The 20,705-nt window shown below is 29.8% G+C and overlaps 1 protein-coding gene across 1 annotated transcript in view; it reads left to right on the top strand.

Moving 5' to 3' along the window:
- The window catches only part of LOC118070991 (MDS1 and EVI1 complex locus protein EVI1-A-like), a 69,737-nt gene that overhangs the window by 15,321 nt on the left and 33,711 nt on the right, over nt 1-20,705 (top strand). Inside the window, exon 8 of the mRNA XM_035089916.1 lies at nt 5,080-5,156. The gene's annotated coding sequence lies outside the window, so the exon portion shown is untranslated. The remainder of the gene's footprint in view (nt 1-5,079; nt 5,157-20,705) is intronic.

Here is a 20,705-nt window from a genome sequence, read left to right as displayed (position 1 = left end):
GCTTCTTTCATGTCTCGTATAACCATTTCTTACACTTGGTGGTATAATATAGGATACAGACATGACTGTTGCACCACTAGACAAGTGGCCACTGCACTCTCGTGGTATAATAACGCCAACGAAGATAAAAAAAAAGTCATCCGATCCGTTCTGGCTGTGTATAGGCTATACGTGGGATGACAAATCTACTTTCCGATATACCTATAGTGTACACTTGATTGGAGTTCTTTACACCGGTTTTACTTGACACATCACGTCAAGATAGACCACAAAAAATCCTCTTTTTTCATCAAATTCAATCGGCCATTGATTAAGTTATTTTTTCAGAGTTCGTTATTTCTATCAACATAATTTCTTAATACCCTCTAGTTTTGTTGATACATAAACGAAGCAAAATAAGTGTGACTCTAGGCTAAAGGATACTTTCTAATGTCTGGCATCCGGGCTTGCGAGAACGTCCTAACGACGCGTTTGAAACAGAAAATATGTTGCCTCGCCTCTCAATAATACAGTCAAACTGTCAATTATCGTGTCCATCAATGTCAAAAAATTCAATCGAGATCCCTAGATCGTATATTTATTTATCAATAATAAGGGTAGATTGTGATAGCATTGATGATGAAGGTAATTGGATAATAACAAGAACGAATCAGGTAAATATATTTGCCATTTAATCGTCCTTCAATCATCTCCTGTAAATCAAAGTAAAAATAACATTAATAAATGGGCTAATTGATTAATGAATCGGTCAATTAATATAAAAAAATTGCTACGAAAAAATATTAAAGCAATTTTCTATTTAATTGTCACACTCGGCTGAAATGTCACGTTAAATGATCTGGTATGTAATTATTAAGCAATAGTTCTCAAAAGACTTGAAAAAAAAATAGCAACTTTCATTCGTTAATTGAGGAATTCACACCTTGACTTAATGATAAAAAGCCTGAAAGACTTGCTACGATCGTTTAAACACTTGATTATTCTAGGGTTGCATGAATACTTGAGTGTATGTATCGAGTAATTTATTTAGAATCTGGTTAACACAGTATCGTCTAACACGATGTTTTGCTACATTTGGTGCTCGTAGACAGATTCTTGAGTTAACCGATTTATGGGGTGGAGCTAAAACTATACCAAGCATTAGAACCATCGGTCCAGTTGTTGTATCAACGTATACTCTCTCGGTCTTTCCGCATACACTAGATCTAATTTCCCCGTTGTTTATACAGAATATCTGGTTACGATGCAATCTTTACCTACCGCAGTAAAATTATTTTCATGCCTTCTTTTGTACAAAAACGTTTTATTATGTGTTATTCATATTGTTTCACTTTCTTTTTCGTTCGATATGGAAGTGATTTTTTATTAAACACTAGAGAATGAATGTCAGTTAATTGTTGCTGATTTCTAAATAACTTTGTGATTGATTTATTTTTTCTTAGCAAGATTTAATAGGATGAAGAGCAAAAGAAAGTTGGAGAATTGACATTTTAGGAGTTTGATGATTCTTCATTTACTTCAATAATTATTATGCATTTTTTTTCTTTGATAAAAAATTATTAATTTATTATTTTAATTTGAAATCATTTTGAATTCTCCTCCCACTTAATTATCTCTTTATTATTGTCTCAATATTTAAATGCGATTAGAATAACCTTTCTGACAGTCAGCATAAGTTACAAGACTTTTAGCAACAGGTTATGTGATATGTTTTATTAAAGTATCTTTATCATTTCTATTACCGAAGAAAATTTTTATTGTGCACACTTGATTATCATTTTGTTCAATCTTACTGACATTTATAAAATTAATACATACTATAAATTCGATAAATAACTTTTAAATAACATTTTAACAATTTAACATACAAAGTTAACCATTAAAGTTAAGACAATAAAATAAAATGAATTAAATTCAATAAATGAAAATTACAGAATAGCATTTATTGATTTAATAAGTCACTTTATTCAATAAGATATTCAAAAATAATCCGAGAAGAATTCCAAGTATTCTAGAAAAATGAAAAATAATATCCTTTGAAATTAATTTGTTTAAACATAAAATCACAAAACAATTGACAGACTGTCGAAGTCATTAATTAATTGTGTTAATTTGATAGACACGGCGTTACTACTAATGGACCTGGTCCAAACCAGTTTCTCACACGCTCACCTTATTTATATTGTGGGCCTGAGGGGGCGAGAATTAAAGAGATGCAAAATTAAAAGTGAAGTAAATCTACGGTGCTTTACACCAAAGATGAAATATTATAACCAACATGCAAGGGGTAAAATAAATGCTCATGAGGTAGTATTAAAAAAGTCTTTATTCAATTAATGAATCTAATAAATCCCCAAGTCAATTGTATTAAACCCACGGGGAAATTCAGTATAGTTCTTATTTAAACGTTGGAATAGCGAGGGTGTGTACTAAGGTGTGTTCACCACATGGAAGAATTCGCACCGCATGAGGTAGAAAGAATACGCTGTAAAAGGTATCCTGGCGCTTGTGATGCAATAGTGAATGTATAACGGATGTCAAGGCACGCGTACATGGAGCTCCAGCATCCCTCAGATTCTTCAGCCGGAAGTTAACAGTCCATTTATTTACTAGTAACACCATTCCTCCGTGTCAATTTCAATGTTCTACTAAATTGCATTTGCACGTTTTTTTTTTTCTTTCAATTTATAAGTGAAATGAATAAGACTGAACATAACAGGAGAATGGATATTATAGTAAATATTATTAAGATGAAAGATAAATTGTTTACATTCACAGCTGATTTTTAAATTTTTTATTGGCAAATTACAAGTCGGTGTATATTGACTACAGTGAAAACAACTCGTTTAAGAGTCAATATTGTTAATAATTAATCTCACTAAAGGATTCCGATCTCTTTCGAATCTTTATTATCTCCAGCGAATCGCGCCCTCAAGGCGTTAAACGGAAAATCGTAAAGCGCTTGAGAATATTGCGATATGAAAGAGAATAAAAAAAATGAATATGTACAATGGAATAATATTTCACAGTTGCAGATTGTAATCGACCTTGACGCAGTATGGATTCAATCATATATAAAGATAATAAAATAGCTTGACCATTACTGGCTATTTATTTACGTTAGCGTGTGCTTCATTTATATATTCCTTTTTTTCAATGTTGAGTGGGCACAAGTTATACGCAAATATTGAAATGACTTCTCAGTCAAGAGCCGGATAATTAATAGCTCTTTTAAACGCGGAGAATACTTAGGGATTCGATGAGTGTAAAACAAATGTTAATAAGATATCAAAAGATATGTTTTATTTCATTTCATATTCACGGATGGATAGTAGAGGTAATCACATTAAAAAAATTTCTGTAATGTTTTAGACTTCATCAGCACTTTGTCTACATTGACGACAAACCAATCGAAAAATTTAAATTCTAAAAAAGTTCAATTTACTCACTGAAAAAAATCAGTAAAAATCAATGCGAAATATTGTAAATGCACTAATTTGCATTTCTAAAACCATTACACTTGAAATTATTGCTGTTATCACGGCAAATTCAAGTGTTCAAAAATTAAACACTTAAAGTGTTTATAATGTTAAACGGCATAAACAAGTGGAAAGTAAAATAAATATCTTTAATCACTCAAATACCTTGTGTCTGACTTATAGAGGGTGTTAACTATTAAAAAAATTTTGTTGACTGTCTGGTTTGTAGGAGATATGAAGGGTTAAAGAACACAAACATTGGTTTTTATTTTTGATTTAATGAAATTATAGTGTGACGATTGGTAAATTATTCAATGCTTAGAGTACTTGAGTTATCATATTGATTTACGCTGTAAGTCTCTGTAAAAAGAAGAGACTTACTTTGAGTAGGCATAGATATTTTCTATAGCTACAATTAAGAAGTATGTTAGACGCGAATGATTATTTGTTAATAGTCAATAAATTCATTAACTGGTAATAAATATTACTAAATGGTTAATGAACGTCTATTCGATCATCCATGTCTAAATTTGACATTTATTAAACATTAATAAATAATTTCAAGAAATTTATTCGTCAATAAAGATAATCAAATTACAACTGTTGCTGATGATACTTCTTTACGATCATTTTTATTAAAAAAAAAAAAAAGAAAACAGAAATTCTTAAAGTGTAATAAAATAATGAAAAATAGAATTACAAATAAGTATAAATTTTATTTTCACAATTCCATTTTATGTAATCAAATAAAATAAATTTTCAGTAGAATTAAATAAAAAAAGATTGATGAATGTAGAGAAAGAGACATCTTTCTAATAATTGTACCTCATAAATTCAAAGTGCAGTAATTTTTATAAAATTACATAATTATATCGCTCACTTACACTCAGCACACAGCATAATACCAAGCCGAGTTCCATGTGAACTTTTACATGTAGGTACAATGAAAAATACGAATTGGAATAATTAATTAATGCACACCACGAAGGTAGTGTTAATTATGAAAAAAATAATAAAATAATGTTTTGATAAATATCAATGCATCAGAACATTACATTGTTGAAAGTGAGAGTCATTGAGAATTTTTATTCTGACAAATTATCATCTGCAGACCGAGAACGCAATTGCTCCACCCAAGGCTCCATCGTGAGAGACGCTACTTATACGCAGGTATTCAGGGTAGAAAGTAAACCGGCTAATTTTGATGTCTGTCAATGTGATGGTAATCGTATAATAGTCGACGAATGCATCAGACGAGAAAAAGACGATTGAACGACGCACGTTTTGGATAACTTGGGAGATTAATTGATTTCTTTCTATAAAATATTTTTCGTAACCGCTCTGGGCAATTATATTTCGTAATTATACGATGTGTTCTTTTGTTATGCTATCACGACAAATCGAAAGTTTTTTTTCTTTTTCTTCATTTAGTGACTTCTTGACATTACCAAATTCATTACATAACACAATTATTCTTATACATTAATATATTAATTTGTAATAATCTATAATTAAATAGTGCTTGAGCAATAAATTAATTTAATTATGTCGACCTTCGAGATTTATTATAATCGAAGAAACATTTTGCGTCATGTTACAGGTGATTGGAACTGATTGACGATGAAAGAGATCAATTCTCGAGGGAAGAGTGTTGCGAATTGTACAGGAAGCATTATGGTGAGTGTTTCAACTTGATTTTATTTTATTTTTTCAACCCAAAGCGGCACCAGAACCTCAAACGTTAACGACGAACTGAGCCAGGAAGAAGTCTTTGACAAGACGAGCGTGGAGATACGCGTTGAAACTCATCGAGACGTAACAACTTTTTCACTAGACATTTCAGTTTATCTACTATATAGATGTATATATAGATGCTTGAAAATTTCTTATTGCCTTGTCTACTCTCATTTGCGATATTTTCTATGCTCTTCAAATACATTTAAGGAGTCCATTACACTTTCGCGAATCACGTTGTCGACAAGTTTTGCAATCGAAAAATATTTCTCAGCAAACATATAAACTCATTTTTACAACTATAATCAGGGAAAAACATTGTCTTTCTTTTCTTTCAATTTTACATTTGTACATATCTACTTTATAATACTGCTTAAGCAATAACTAAAAAGTGAGATCGATAAGTCTCGTGCGATTATGATCAGCGCACAAAAATCTTAGAAATATTATTCTATATACTCACGTACCGTATCGGTAATTGCACTCAGTTGTCTACACTTTATCAATCTCCTTGAGCGTGAATATACGCACGTATTCACAGGTTCTCGGCAATCAGACGTGCTGAGAATAAATTGATTATTTATTATAAATTATTAAACTTAAGCGAGAATTTCATTTATCTCACTACACAATAGGAATCAAATCTGGAGCAAAGACATTATTTTTTCACCAAAGTTCTCCATAAAATATCCCTTATTTATTCATTACCACTTTGTACCATTAACATCCGGTACTCTGTCAGCCGCATTGAGAAATCAAATTATTCATATCAATAAAATATTTTATCGAATAGTCTAAATTAATTCTTTCACTCATTCAAAAAAAAAAAATCATGTATTTCATTAGTTAACTGAAGGTAATTTTGTTAAAACTACACCGTAAATCCCAGTTTCCCAAAATGCATTATTTTAATGCGGATAAGTGTGGTAAATATGACGTCACCCATTTGATTAACATTGCAGTCACTTTTTACACACTTAGAAATGCATTAAAAGTGACTACAATGTTAATCAAATGGGTGACGTCGTATTTGACACACTTATCTGCATTAAAATTATTGGAAGTTCGGATGGGTATTTGTGAAATAATCAAGTACAAGTTGATTTTCTATTTTCAAAAATTATAACTTAATTCTTTATTATTATCACGGATTGCATTTAGAGAAAACGTCTTTACATTACAGATAGTCGTACAGAACTAACTAAAGACTTTAAACTGAAGTATTATTTAGACAAAGAGATCTAAGCCTCTTCTCTATTTGTTTAAACATTACAGATGGTTATAATAAATAAAACACATGCAATACTCTGAAGATAGAGTACCAAATAAAACTTAATAAAGAAAGAGTCCTTTGTATGACCCAAGTGTCTGAAGTCATAAAACAGGGTTGGGCCTTGGTTCTTTTCTTTAAAAATATGTTTATAACTAAGTGTTGAGTTTAACCATAAGTTGAATATTTAAAAAACTATGAAATAAAATAAACAAAATATTAACTAAATAAGATTCATTTTTGTTCAGAGAATTCAACACGCCCCCTCAAAAATGAATCCCTTACAAAATAAATTCAAATACATTCTTAATAACAATATTTTCTAAATCTTAGTTTTAATGATTAAATAATATGAATATTGCTTACAATACTGTTAACAAATGAAACTGTAATGACTTCTCTTTATGCAATCCTCTTATTTTATATCTCTATCTGATCCAACATTTGTTGCTTATGGGTAAAGGGAAAACCCATCATCGTATGGGAAAACCTTACCAGATCAGTAACAACAATAAAAAAAACTTATAACTACATTAAACCCATTTGTGTTCTAAATTCCACAAATTTGACTCCTGGTAGAGATTTTGTTAATGTATCAGCTATCTGTCGATCTGTGGGCATATAAACCAATTTAATTAGTCCCTTTTCTACTTTGTCACGAGAATAATGATATTTAATATCAATATTTTTCGATCTCTTGTGACTTGATGGATTCTTCGCGATACTTATGCAACCATTATTATCTTCATATATAATTATAGGACCTGATATAATAATTTTTATACTTTCTGCTAATGATTTGAGCCACATAGCCTCTCGTGCAGCTTCATGCAGAGCCATATATTCAGCTTCTGATGTAGAACCTGCTACAGAGGCTTGACGTTTCGTAGCCCAACAAATAGTACAACTATTATACATTTTATATAAATATCCTGTTGTGCTTTTCCTGTCAATTTTATCATCTGCCCAATCTGCATCGACATATCCACTTATTATATTCTCGTAATTTCTTTGTTCATATGTTAATTTTATATTACTAGTACCTTTTAAATATCTAAGAATTCTTTTCAAATACTGCCATAATGTAATATTATTTTTATTCATATATCTACTAACAATATTAACAGCAAAACTTAAATCTGGACGAGTACAAATCATTAAGTACATTAAACAACCAATAACACTTCGGCATGGCTTATTACAATCTTCATCTGAGTTTAAACCTATATAATTAATTTTAGATTCAAGAGGTGTATTTACTGGATTACAATCTTGCATTTTAAATTTTTCTAAAATTGATTTTATATATATATTTTGATCTAATGTTATAATAGTATCATCTCTAATAACTCGTATACCTAAAAATAATTTTATTTCTTTTAAATCTACCATTTGAAACTTACACTTTAAATATTCTTTAAAATTATTCATAGTATTTATATTATGAGTAGCAATAACAAGATCATCAACGTATAAAACTACATAAATATTCTTTATAATATCACCTAAATCTAAAATATAAATACATCTATCTACTGGAGAAGTTTGAAAATCCACTTCTTTTAATGTTAATTCAAAAACCTCAAACCAGCATCGAGCTGCTTGTTTCAAACCATACAGTGCTTTATTTAATTTACAGACCTGACCTTTTTTACATTGTACTCCCTCAGGTACTTTCATAAAAATTTCTTCTTTTAGTTTACCATTTAAAAATGCTGTCTTCACATCCATATGGTGTAATAACAAATTATTCTGATTAGCAAATGCAACAATAAATCTAAAACTAGCTATTCTAGCTACCGGAGCAAAAGTCTCATCATAGTCTACCATGTATTCCTGACTAAAACCTCTAGCTACTAGACGAGCTTTATATTTATGTAGATTTCCAAACTCATCCTTTTTAATTGTAAATATCCATTTACAGTCTATAATATTTTTATCATTTGGTTTTGGTACTAATGTCCAAGTATTGTTAATATTATGAGAATCAAGTTCACTTTTTATAGCCTGCTCCCATTTAATCCTATCTTTCCTATTTTTAATTTTATCAAACGAATTAGGAATATCATTCATTATTACTTGAATAGATAACATACATTCTTCAGGACTACTCGTTTCATCATACGAAATTTTAGGAAGATGTTTGATCCTCTCACTCCTTCGACAATGAATCCCAGAATCATTTTCATTTTCTAATCTTGGAAGTTTGTAACTAGGTTCATGGTTCACATCTGATTTTTCATTATCAGATATATTAAAACTATCTGGTTTATTATTACCAGATTTGTAAAAACTATCTGATCTCTCAGTATCAGAATTATCAAAATCAGCTGGTTTACTATTACTAGATTTATCAAAACCAACTGATTTATCAATATCGGATTTATTAAGAACATTATCATTTGATAATGTCTTCAAGCCATTATTTTCAATTACTAATTCATCAAAAGAATCAGTTTCACGTATGGAATCTTTAGGGTTCATACCTGGCCGAGACATCATAAAATTTGCCTCGTCCACGATAACATCCCTCACAATGGCATATTTATTCAGTTTTGGATTCCATACTCTATAACCATTTGGTTCATAACCAACCAGTATGCCCTTCCAAGACTTACTATCGAATTTACTTTTATTAATTTTATCATGTACATATACAGTAGAACCGAATACTTTCAAATATTTAAATGTAGGTTTCTTATTATGCCATAACTCATAAGGAGTTTTCATTACCTTTAATGCTCTAGTAGGAATAATATTAATTAAATAAGTTGCTGTTAAAACTGCATCACCCCAGAAAATTTTATTTAAATAAGACCCAGCTATAATTGACCGAGCTTTTTCTGTAATTGTTCTTATCATACGTTCAGCAGCACCATTCAATTGAGGTGTTCGTGGAATCGTCAAATGATAAGTGATACCCTTGTTTTTACAATAACTTTTCATTTCGTTAGATAAATATTCTCTACCATTATCTATATATAAATAAACTAATTTGAGATTAAAATGAGCTTCACTTTTAGCTACAAAATCTTGAAATGCTGAAAATACATCTGATTTATGTTTAAGCAAATAAACTACACAGTAATGAGTATAATGATCTAAAAACAAAACAAAATAATTTTTATCATTTAATGCGGTTGGAGTGATTGGACCACAGACATCCGAATGTACAATAAACAATGGTCTTCTTACATGTTCTTTATTTTTAGTATTATTAAACGGTAATCGAGTTTGTTTCCCTTGAATGCATGTTTCACATATTTTATCATTAGGATTAATTTTTATTATTTCTCCTATATCTTCTATCATATTATAAGTCTTTAATTTAATGAATTTATCTCTACTTATATGACCTAATCTCTCATGCCAAATATCATAATTTGTTTTCTTATTATCAATTTTAACAACAGAATTGATTTCGAAATTATCAACTACAAATTCAATTTGTGTCAAATTATTTAATGTCTTACCTTGCATGATGACTATACCATTTTTACTTATCTTAACTCCATGTTGATCAAATAAAACAATCATGCCTGATTTTTGAAGTTTGGCAACGGACAACAGATTGTAAGGTACTTCTGGACTATACAAAACATCTTTGATTGTTGCCTTGACGCCTTCGTTTGTTATTCCATTGATTACACCACGTTTAGTTGCTGAAATAGACTCTCCATTCTTTGCTATTGAAATTTTTATTGGTGTTTCAAGAGGCTGAAAATTTCTTGCGATGTCTTCTCTATTAGTGATGTGATCTGATGCTCCAGAGTCTAACAAAAATATAATTTTATTCTTATCTGTCTCAATTAAATTACTTTCACCAGCCATGAATGTTATTCTATTCTCTGTATTGGGCTCTGTTACTTGAATAATTTGAGCAGTTTTATTATGTTTTCGCTCACTGTACTGTTGATTTCTTTTAAAATAAACACAATTTCTCTTTATATGTCCTTCACGACCACACTGATAACACTTTACTTTAAATTTACCTTTATGCGAATTTTTAGAATTTTTAAATAATTTATGAGCATTTTTAAATTTTGATTTTTCACTATAGTTTGACTTTCGAAAAATAGATTTATTTTCACTGGTTTTATTCTCATGATTATCATTATTTTCCGCAACTAAAATTTTTGCAGTTGTATCGCGACTTTCTTTGTTGATTTGAATTTCATGATTCAATAAACGTGTTTTTACAAAATCTATATTCATTTGATCTTCATTTTGGTTATCAAGCACAGTTCTTATTTCTTTATATGATGATGGAAGCGTCTTTAATAAGTAAAGTACTTTATCTGCTTCCGCTAATTTTAATCCTGATGCTTCTATATCATTGACATATGTATCAAAAATAGAAAAATGTTCTAAAAGAGACATATTAGGTGCTAATCTTAATTCTATAAGCTTTTCTTTCAGATTCATCTGTGATCGAATACATTTTCTATCATAAATTGAATCTAATTTATCAAATACATCTCTAGCATAAATAATATCTGTGAAATGTAACAATGAATCTCCCAAATGTTTACCAATAATACCATGAGCTTTATTATTTTTCTTTCTCCACTTACGATCTGGATTTATGGGTATTTCTTTATCAATAAAACTGAGCAAGTTCTTTTCTTTCAATAGTAGACGCACTCTCTTCTTCCACACACTATAATTTAGTCCATTAAAACGTATTATTCCACTTTGTGGCTTTAAAGTTTCCATTATTATAAAATATTATAGCACACTAACAAAACAAACTTAATTAATATTAAGTCTTAATAATTAATTTTACACAAACTATGATAACCAAATGTCACTTTTATATTCTTCAATTTAATTAAAAAAAAAAAATACAACTCTTTTCACAAATTAATCACTCAGTGTTACCTGGGCCCATAACCTATTGGAAGTTCGGATGGGTATTTGTGAAATAATCAAGTACAAGTTGATTTTCTATTTTCAAAAATTATAACTTAATTCTTTATTATTATCACGGATTGCATTTAGAGAAAACGTCTTTACATTACAGATAGTCGTACAGAACTAACTAAAGACTTTAAACTGAAGTATTATTTAGACAAAGAGATCTAAGCCTCTTCTCTATTTGTTTAAACATTACAGATGGTTATAATAAATAAAACACATGCAATACTCTGAAGATAGAGTACCAAATAAAACTTAATAAAGAAAGAGTCCTTTGTATGACCCAAGTGTCTGAAGTCATAAAACAGGGTTGGGCCTTGGTTCTTTTCTTTAAAAATATGTTTATAACTAAGTGTTGAGTTTAACCATAAGTTGAATATTTAAAAAACTATGAAATAAAATAAACAAAATATTAACTAAATAAGATTCATTTTTGTTCAGAGAATTCAACAAAAATAATGCATTTTGGGAAACTGGGATTTACGGTGTAGTTTTATTTTTCAGTGCATCAATAAAATTATTAAACTTCATATAAAATTGATAGCTGAACAAATAAAGCAATAGATTAATAGCACTATTTTCTCTGAAATAATCAATCATTTTATTTATTGAAATATTTTACATGCCTACGCTTCGAGCTCATAAATTAAAAAATAAAACATCCTCCCATTATCGACAAGTCCTCTTTTTTCTTCAAGTCTGACTCATCGCCACGAATCACCTTAAAACATAGCTGATATTGAATTGGTAAGCAGCAAAATACTCCAAGAGCAAGATTGATAGCGATACTTGGGCATCAATTATGATCAAATAAGTGGAGAAGATATAAAGAGAGTGTTATGTTAGAGAGAAAAAAAAGGAAGTATGCCATAGCACGCGCGATTAATGGTAATATAACCTGTTGACCCAATTTATCTCTTTTATAACAGCGTATATACACTTTGCTTGGAAATTAATCTCTCAACTTACAACTCATCGGCAGTGTTAATAGCACTAGACGCAGTTAGACACCAAGCACAGGTCATTGTTCAAAGTAAAGAGGTACAATTCGGCGTTTATGACGCTCATAATTAGAAGTGACTTTCAAATCTCTTATACGGGATTTCATGAGATACAATCTGTAATTGTTACGATTATGGGTGGTCAAATTAAATTTCCAAGCGAAACGAATTGCTTAGGAAAACATTCTTTTGTTTGTTCCAATACTATTTATTATTTTTTTCTCTTTTTTTGTTAAATATTTCACAATATTTGTGAACGTAAGACGAGGAGTGTTAAAATATCTCCAAGTAAAGTGCAACTGTAATTTAATATCGGTAGAGGACGCGTTGGCGTTCTCTTTTGTTGTTCCGGGAGAATATAATGACCTCCAATGATCCATAATGGACCATTAGAGTATCTTTAAATACTTGCAACATTTTCTGATTTATTTTTGAATGATCTTTAGACAAAAAATGCCTGCTTACAAAACTAGAGTAAAATAGTTCTATCATTTGGTATTTTATTATTTCATATAATGGAACATATTTATATTATTAATTTTTCTTGACTGATTATTCCATTTAAAGTCTATTACAACTTACTTGATGTAATAAGAAGAAAAAAAGAAAGTTAATATGTAAAAATATTATGAAGACATAATCAAGTGTTTAAATATGTTAGTATTGGATTGATTAGTGATGCTCATATTTTATGATCATTCTAATATTATTCTAAATAGTGATTTGTTATTTTCATTATCGAATGATTGTCATTCGTATAGTTTTGAACATTCATCAAAAACACTTGAGAAATCAATGACATCGATTTTCCATAAGAGGAAAGATGCATATACAGAGATTTGTAATTAAAATCTGTGGAGTCGCGTGAAACAAGGTCGAAATTGAAGTATCGAGTGATTTATCGCTCGCTGGAGGGCATCGATTGACACTCACTGTCATTGCGTATACCATCTTCAGAGGTTCATTCTATTAACTTTTAAGATAAATGAGTTGAATATGAAAAAAAAAAATTTCAGTTCATTTTTAAATAAAAAATAAAATATACTAATTGTATTGACAGTTTAATTATGTTTGCACGTGCGTACGTTGTTCCTTAATCATTTTTTTGCCCGGCAAAAAATAATGAATAATAATTAATCAGTTAGTAAATACATGATATGATTATTACAATTATTATGCATTCACATAATAACAATCTATAGAACGGCGCTTGAAAATGTCACTGGCGCTTAGTACAATTACCTCAGGCTAAGTAATTATTTATCCAGTTATTATTACTTCCTTAGAAACAGAAAGTAGTAGGTACAGTCGTAGAACTTGTCAGTAAAAGGGTTGATTAGTGTATTTATTATTGCACACCTTCACCAGGTGTCCGTAAAGGCCATTATACGTACTTTATTGTCATTTAGAACAACTATCAATTTATTCGAAATATTTTTTATGAGTGTGCACTTAAAATATATCTATAAGTGACTTAAAGAGTTGTTCATTGCTTTTACTCATATATCCTTTTTTATATGTCATGTTTTATTGAAAATATACTCCAAGTGTTGTAATTTAAATTGTCTCTCAACTGTATCGAAGTTTGTAGTGTGATTGAAATTTTAAAATATTATTTAACAAAAAGAATACAATTAAAGAGTCTCAAGGACTCGGTTGGAATAAAAATAGAAATTCATCATTTTTTTGTGGATAATTTTTTTAAAAGAAGAATCTCATCAGGAGGTAAAAATAATAATAATTAAATACTTTGTCCTAATAAATTATTCACCGGTGAAATATAGAAATGTAAGTCTACTTGTGCGGTCAAGAGATTTATGAGATGCATCAAAGAAATCGGACATAATCGTGATTAATATTCTCAATAATATATTAATCAGCTACATCTTCCAAAAAAAAATATTCACTATTTATTTAGCAAAAAAAAAAAAAATGAAAAAAATAAATTAGATATTTCTAAAATGGTTATTAATAGTCATGAGGCAATTCAGTAGTTAAAAGTCGGAAGAAATGGATCTCGTGATTTCCATGCAATCGTTAATTTCTAAAGAAACGTGTAATAGTGGATGATTTAAACCTACTGGGCGTTTTCGCATACCAACTGGGCGGCTTCTTCGCACTTTAAGCGATTAATCCGTCAGGTTTGCGTTCGTGCTGGTGTAAGTAGCAATCCTGGCGTTCCTTGGTGACCCCTTCATGTATCGCGAAACGCCACGGGTCATTGGTGTCAAGTCGTGGCTCTCGACTACTTCGAGATCGCGGCAGGCTTTGCCGCCAGCCAACTTTATTCATCGGAAGCGAATAATGCGAGAATAAACTGCATAGTTATATGCCTAGAGCATCCTTCTTACTTTTTAAGAGGATTATAATTACTATCAGGAAAATGTTCGTTTCTTTATATGGATTTTATTAATATTTAAGACTGAAGTAAACTCTTTATCACACATTTTTTTAAAGCATCAAAGAAATTTCACATTAAAATTTATTGAATGATTTTATTTAACTCATTATTCTATATTATCTTGAGTTTACTTGATTTATATACAGTAAAATATTGAGTGTGGCGCTGTGAATAAAGGAAATTGGACTAATTGAATCAATAAAGTTAACAAACCTGTGCGATACTGGTTATAAATTAATCTGTACCTTTTTTTTTATAAATAAACAAGAGAATGTTTAATGAATATCAGTAATTCTATTCATTGATTGTAGTTGAGAATAAATAAAATTTATTGGAAAAGTCGGCATTCTGATTGAATCAGTAAAAAGAACTGATTAAATTAATTAACTCTGTAATTGATCGAATCAGTAGATTCCATTGTTCTGATCAGAATTTCCCTCAGATTATTTATCGTAATACTCCCTGGTCTATTTTTATAAATAATCTCTATCTATTGGATTAAAAATCTAGGCCAATTACTAGAAATAAATTTCTCACTCATTTCTATCGACAAAAGCTCAAGACTTTCTGCAAAACTTTGACTTGCATCTGAAAGAAGTGTCCACATAATTATGAAAAGTGTTGAATAGTCAGTTAAACAAGTCCAAGACAAATATAAATATTGAATAAAAGTTACTTCTAGTCACTTTAATATTCCACTTCAAATTAAAATGAAATAATAAATTTTTTTTGGAGTAATTTGCTCTAAAATGATTATATATGCTCATAAATATATTTTATTATCTAAAACGTGATATACCAGTGTAGTATTATGTATTAAAGTACTAAATATCAATAAATACTTATTTACATAACCTTAAAGTTAACGAGAATTATAAAATAATCCGATTTCTTGATACTTTATAAGTTGACGATTTTATACTCCATTATTTTCCTGCAAATTAATTAGGTAGTGTGACCGAAAAATTCTCTTGAGATCTTTTAAGGAGATTAGCATTTTTACTGTGAAAGTCTTATAAATAAATTTTTCTCTTTCAAATAACTCTGAACACTTTTAGAATATTTGTTACACCGGGAAGAGAAGTAAAAATAAACAAATTGTGGAATTTTAATTTTCAGAAACAATTAAAATATTTTTTTTTCTGCTAATAAATTTTATAAAATGATCATAAATAATTTGAAAATAAAAATAAATATTAATATTAAAAATTAAAAAATCACTTTAACACGTGTTTAATATATTAAGAGTTAAATCAAAAAGCTAAATATTATTTGTATACGCCCATGTAATTTACAAGCAACAATCAATGTTTTAAGGTATTGTCTGAAATTGAAAAATAGCTCTAGTGCGATATGAAATCAGAAATGAAAAGTAATTTGGTACAGAGTAACCATTACCGGACTTCACAGTAAACTTCTACAGTTGATTAGAATATTTAAATTATTAATTAAAAAATATCTGAACCAGATTCGAAAGTAGAATAAACTAGAGTAGAAGTTGTTTTGTGGGTTGTAAAGCATAAATTGGAAAGACGAAAAAAAATAAATGAGATGCTAGAACCAGAACACGCATTGGGTTCCGAGAAGTAGTGATAAGACACGAAGAATGATGTTGTTAAATCGGGCGTTAACGGTGTATATGCAACAGGTCGGCATGCTAGCAAGAGCCATAAGACACTCGCGAAGATGAAAAATACACTGGAATAGTGAGTAAAATCGGAGCTAGCAGGATAGCCTTATAATACTAACGGTGATAACAGTGAAAAAGAGAAATCCAGAAAATAATTCGTTCTTCTTCAATAGTCTCTCCGTCGTCGCGTGACTCTTATCGACAAGACTGAGGATGCATGGGAGTTTCTACTTTAGTTTAATTTTAATCTGTAAATACATTTCTGTAGATTAACAATATTCGTTATGATTATAATATATTTGACAAATAGAACTTGTTAAACATGAAACATTTTTTCTCAATTATTCTAATCGATTAATTCATTCTTTTTTTTTTACTCTAAAAAGTATTTTATTTTTATTTCATTAGAAAATCACAATCTATATAAATATTATTGTTGAATATTCTCTTTAGGAATAACAGAAGATAGTTTCTAATAAGAATGATTATTAGTTATTTATCAAAAATTTCCCTTTTTAAATCACATTTTCTTCTTCTCATATTACATATGTAATCGCATCAATCTCTTTTTTCTGCACTCTCAGCATTCATTAGTAGTTGCAATAATTTTTTTCTATTGCAGAATCAGTTCTTTGATCTCTTACAGCATCAGAACTTATTTTTTTACATACTAATCATTATTCATTATAATAATTTATCAGTTGCATCTAATTAATTCAATAACATAAATATTTTATTATTTGCAGTTAATATAACTGTTAAGTAAAACCAAACCAACTGAAATATTTAAAATACATCAAATTCCATTTAATTCCAAGTCAGAAGGTCAGATATTATTCTTTGCATTTTTAATGTCATTTAATTAAAGAGAAAATAATAATTTTTGATATAAAAGAAATAAAGATGAAAAAAGAGTTTATTCTTTCTCATGCACTTATAGAGAGTGATTCATACTCGTTATCAATGTAGCCAATAGAAATGCTCAAGTTTTTCGTCATAAATATGCAAATTTTACGAAGGAACCACACCTAAGCGATGGAAAGTTTAAATACAGAGACTCTATTATAAATACATCCACATATCTATCGAAAGTGGGATCGATTGAGGTAACTGCAAGAGGAGTAGCGCCCTGTGAACCTCAGAGTGTGTGACGCCGCAAACTCCAGAGTACAAAGTCTCGTCTTTAGATAAACTTTGGCGATAGAATCCCCATATAATAAGTGTACGTACGGGTTCGCGACGTACGTGAGAACCGGGACAGTTACGCGATCGAGAAGACGTTCCCGCGATCGCCTCGCCCTCAACCAAGTCAGAGTCTATAAGTACTTACAGACTACCTGCGCAATAGCATTTCTATATAGCTATTTCATACTGATGTATATACATCTACACACATACTCAACTCCTACATGTATCAATGGAGAGTATCAAGAAGATTCACCTCGAGGGCGTAGACATTCTCAAGGCGAGAAAATAATCGTTTTACCAACTCTAGAATTTACTGTGGTTGTTTAACGAGTCTTCACTTTCGTTTGCATTCAAACGGAAAATCAGGAAGTTGTTGAGATTATTTTATTATTACCTATGTAGAGACAATATTTCAACAAATGTCAATTATCTACCTATTCTACCAGCATATTGGCTAATATTAAATTGTTCTTGGATTTCTAGACGATTTTCGTGATGATGAGGAACATTTTTTGATTCCTTTCTTAAGATTAGCAAACGACCGGTTAATAATTACAGTTATAGTTGGAGAAAACATTATGTACTAGTAGCGTTCAAAAAGGGTGAGAGTCTTGCGAACGGTATCGTGGCGCGAGCATGTTACATATCAGAGCAGCTTCCTTGTAGAGAAGTTTCTGCTGCCACGCCTTTTAGCCACACGACACAATACAACTTGTGCAGAATACATGCGTTGATACTGATCTTAATATTGAGATTCCCTTACTTTACATTTTTTTTTGTACCAGGGGTATTTATTACGGTATCAGAAGGAAAAAGGTTGCCAACATGAATTTCATTTCCCACTTTTATTTATGGAAATTATTTTGGTCTACCGTTATTATGATTCACCCCATTCACAAGCATCGATACTTGCATTTTTGCAAAAAGAGTTTCCTTTCTGAATGACAACAATAGCATGTAAAATTTAAAATAACTATTTCAAGTAAAAATAAAGAATTAAATTAATTAATTAATCAATAAAAAAAATAATTAAAATAATACAAGTAATTACTTTAATTATTTTTATACGATTAAAAGGTGAGTGTTTAATAAAAATAAATAGTAATTTTCCGTTATGTATTGAATATGAATTTTTTATTTAATGGAATGAAGTTAATTTTTCCAAGCAATAATCTTAAATTATGACTAATAATTTAAATAATTCATTCTTAAAATACTTTCTTATTTTTTTAAATTTTTTCTCAGTTAATCACTACCACTCATTCATTTAACTACAAGTGTTAATTATGGCAATGTGTATTAGCCACTTTTTTATAATAAATACATATTCAGTAGACGCGAGTTAGATACTCCAACTACATTCAATGTAGCAAAAACTAGACTCTCTTAAATGATTAAATAAGTTTATTGCATTGATAGAATAATTTTAATAATTAACAGCTTTTTTCCAGAAGCTAAACTCTGTAATATTTGCATTGTGCTTTGCAATTTATCACGAATATTAAGACGTCATCTTGAAAGCAAGGAGAACAATGCCATCGTTAAAAGGAATAATAAAGTGTTGAGAAGGCGGTTGAGGTGATAACTAACTGTTGACGTTTGTACGAAGTACGTGTAAGTAGATATCCGCGCAAAGAAAGGTTTGAATGCATCCGTTTACCCTATCTGTATACATGCATACATATCTTCAAGTTATAAAATTCACGCTGAGAATTCATACTTGTCGTCTGAACCGAGTTAAGTTTCTAATTCCATTAAGTACATGCCTATGATCACTAGATTTCGTCTGAGTTGAGTGCCTTTTCCTTTTCTCGATTGAATTATTCATGATATCTTTAAGAACGATTAGTGTTTATACTAGTGTTCAATCACTATCCTTTTTATGTTGGCTTTTCTCAGAAGGCGGTAATTTTGAAAAATAAATGGAATGCTTCATACTATAAACAGTTTCAGGAAACGCTTTTACTTAGTAATAATTAAATGATGGCCAATAAAATAAAGGAATAATCATAAACAAATTTATTAAGAATATATTCAATTTATTTGTAGCTAATAAATTCCTTCTTTGAGGATAGAATTGATGGAATGCAACTAGGAACAGAGAAAACCCGATAAATATTATCTACAGCCTTTATTTTATTTATTTACTTTAAAAAGAAACCTTGATCTTTTTGGAGCAACAAATATAAGCTCTATATTTTAACAGATAATTACTTGCAATTATTAAATACTTTTTTTCTAGTTGATAATTCAATTGGTTAAAATTAAAATTGATAGTAAATTAAATAATTTTAAACAAGTAAATAAATTTAAATTCAATAAACTCATGAATAGAAGACAGTGACATAAATTAATTTTAATATTCATCAAATCAATTAGGAAAATAATAAATAAATAAACTCGAATAATTCTCATTGTTAATAGAGAGAAATTAATTTATGACGACTGGTATTTTTCCGATGTTAAATACATCTCTCTTATAATTGGATACATAAGTAGAATTGCAAAGAGACTCGACAGAAGCCATTCATAAAGTTCATTCATAATCCTATCACTTACAAACAGTAGCGATGTCATGGAGAAAGAAACGAGATGGAGAAGAGTCTGTATAACAACGTCTGTGTATCGTAACGCGTATCTTTTGAGTTCCATTAAACACCTCCATGTCATCCGGCCATTCAAGCAGTTGGTGTACTTCGCAAGTTGCATTTACTCACCTACGCATTGCTTACATCGAGAGGGGTCGTAATCCATTACCTTTATGAATTCACCTTTTCTACCCACGATAATAAACAACATGTACCCCTTCTTGCAATCATTTCTTTTTTTTACCTATGTTACATCGTACATTTGCTCACTATCCGGGCAAACATAGTCTTGAAAATTTATAAAGGAAAATCCTGAGATAGATCCTGTATTCATCACACCGATGATTTACTATTTCTTGTGGTGATACTCATGGATACATGACGTGGGCGTTCAATGCGTCTGCGTGCCGCGATAACTCCATGTATTTTCCAAGCTGCACTGAACATATTGCAGAGAGAGTCTCTCAAGTGATATTTGAAAGACAAAAATACTTGCA

Source organism: Chelonus insularis, unplaced genomic scaffold, assembly GCF_013357705.1.
Source record: "Chelonus insularis isolate UGA/USDA-ARS -01 unplaced genomic scaffold, ASM1335770v1 contig_70_pilon, whole genome shotgun sequence".
Lineage (NCBI taxonomy): Eukaryota > Metazoa > Arthropoda > Insecta > Hymenoptera > Braconidae > Chelonus > Chelonus insularis.
Note: the sequence above shows the minus strand (reverse complement) of the source record. Positions and strands in the feature narration are given on the sequence as shown.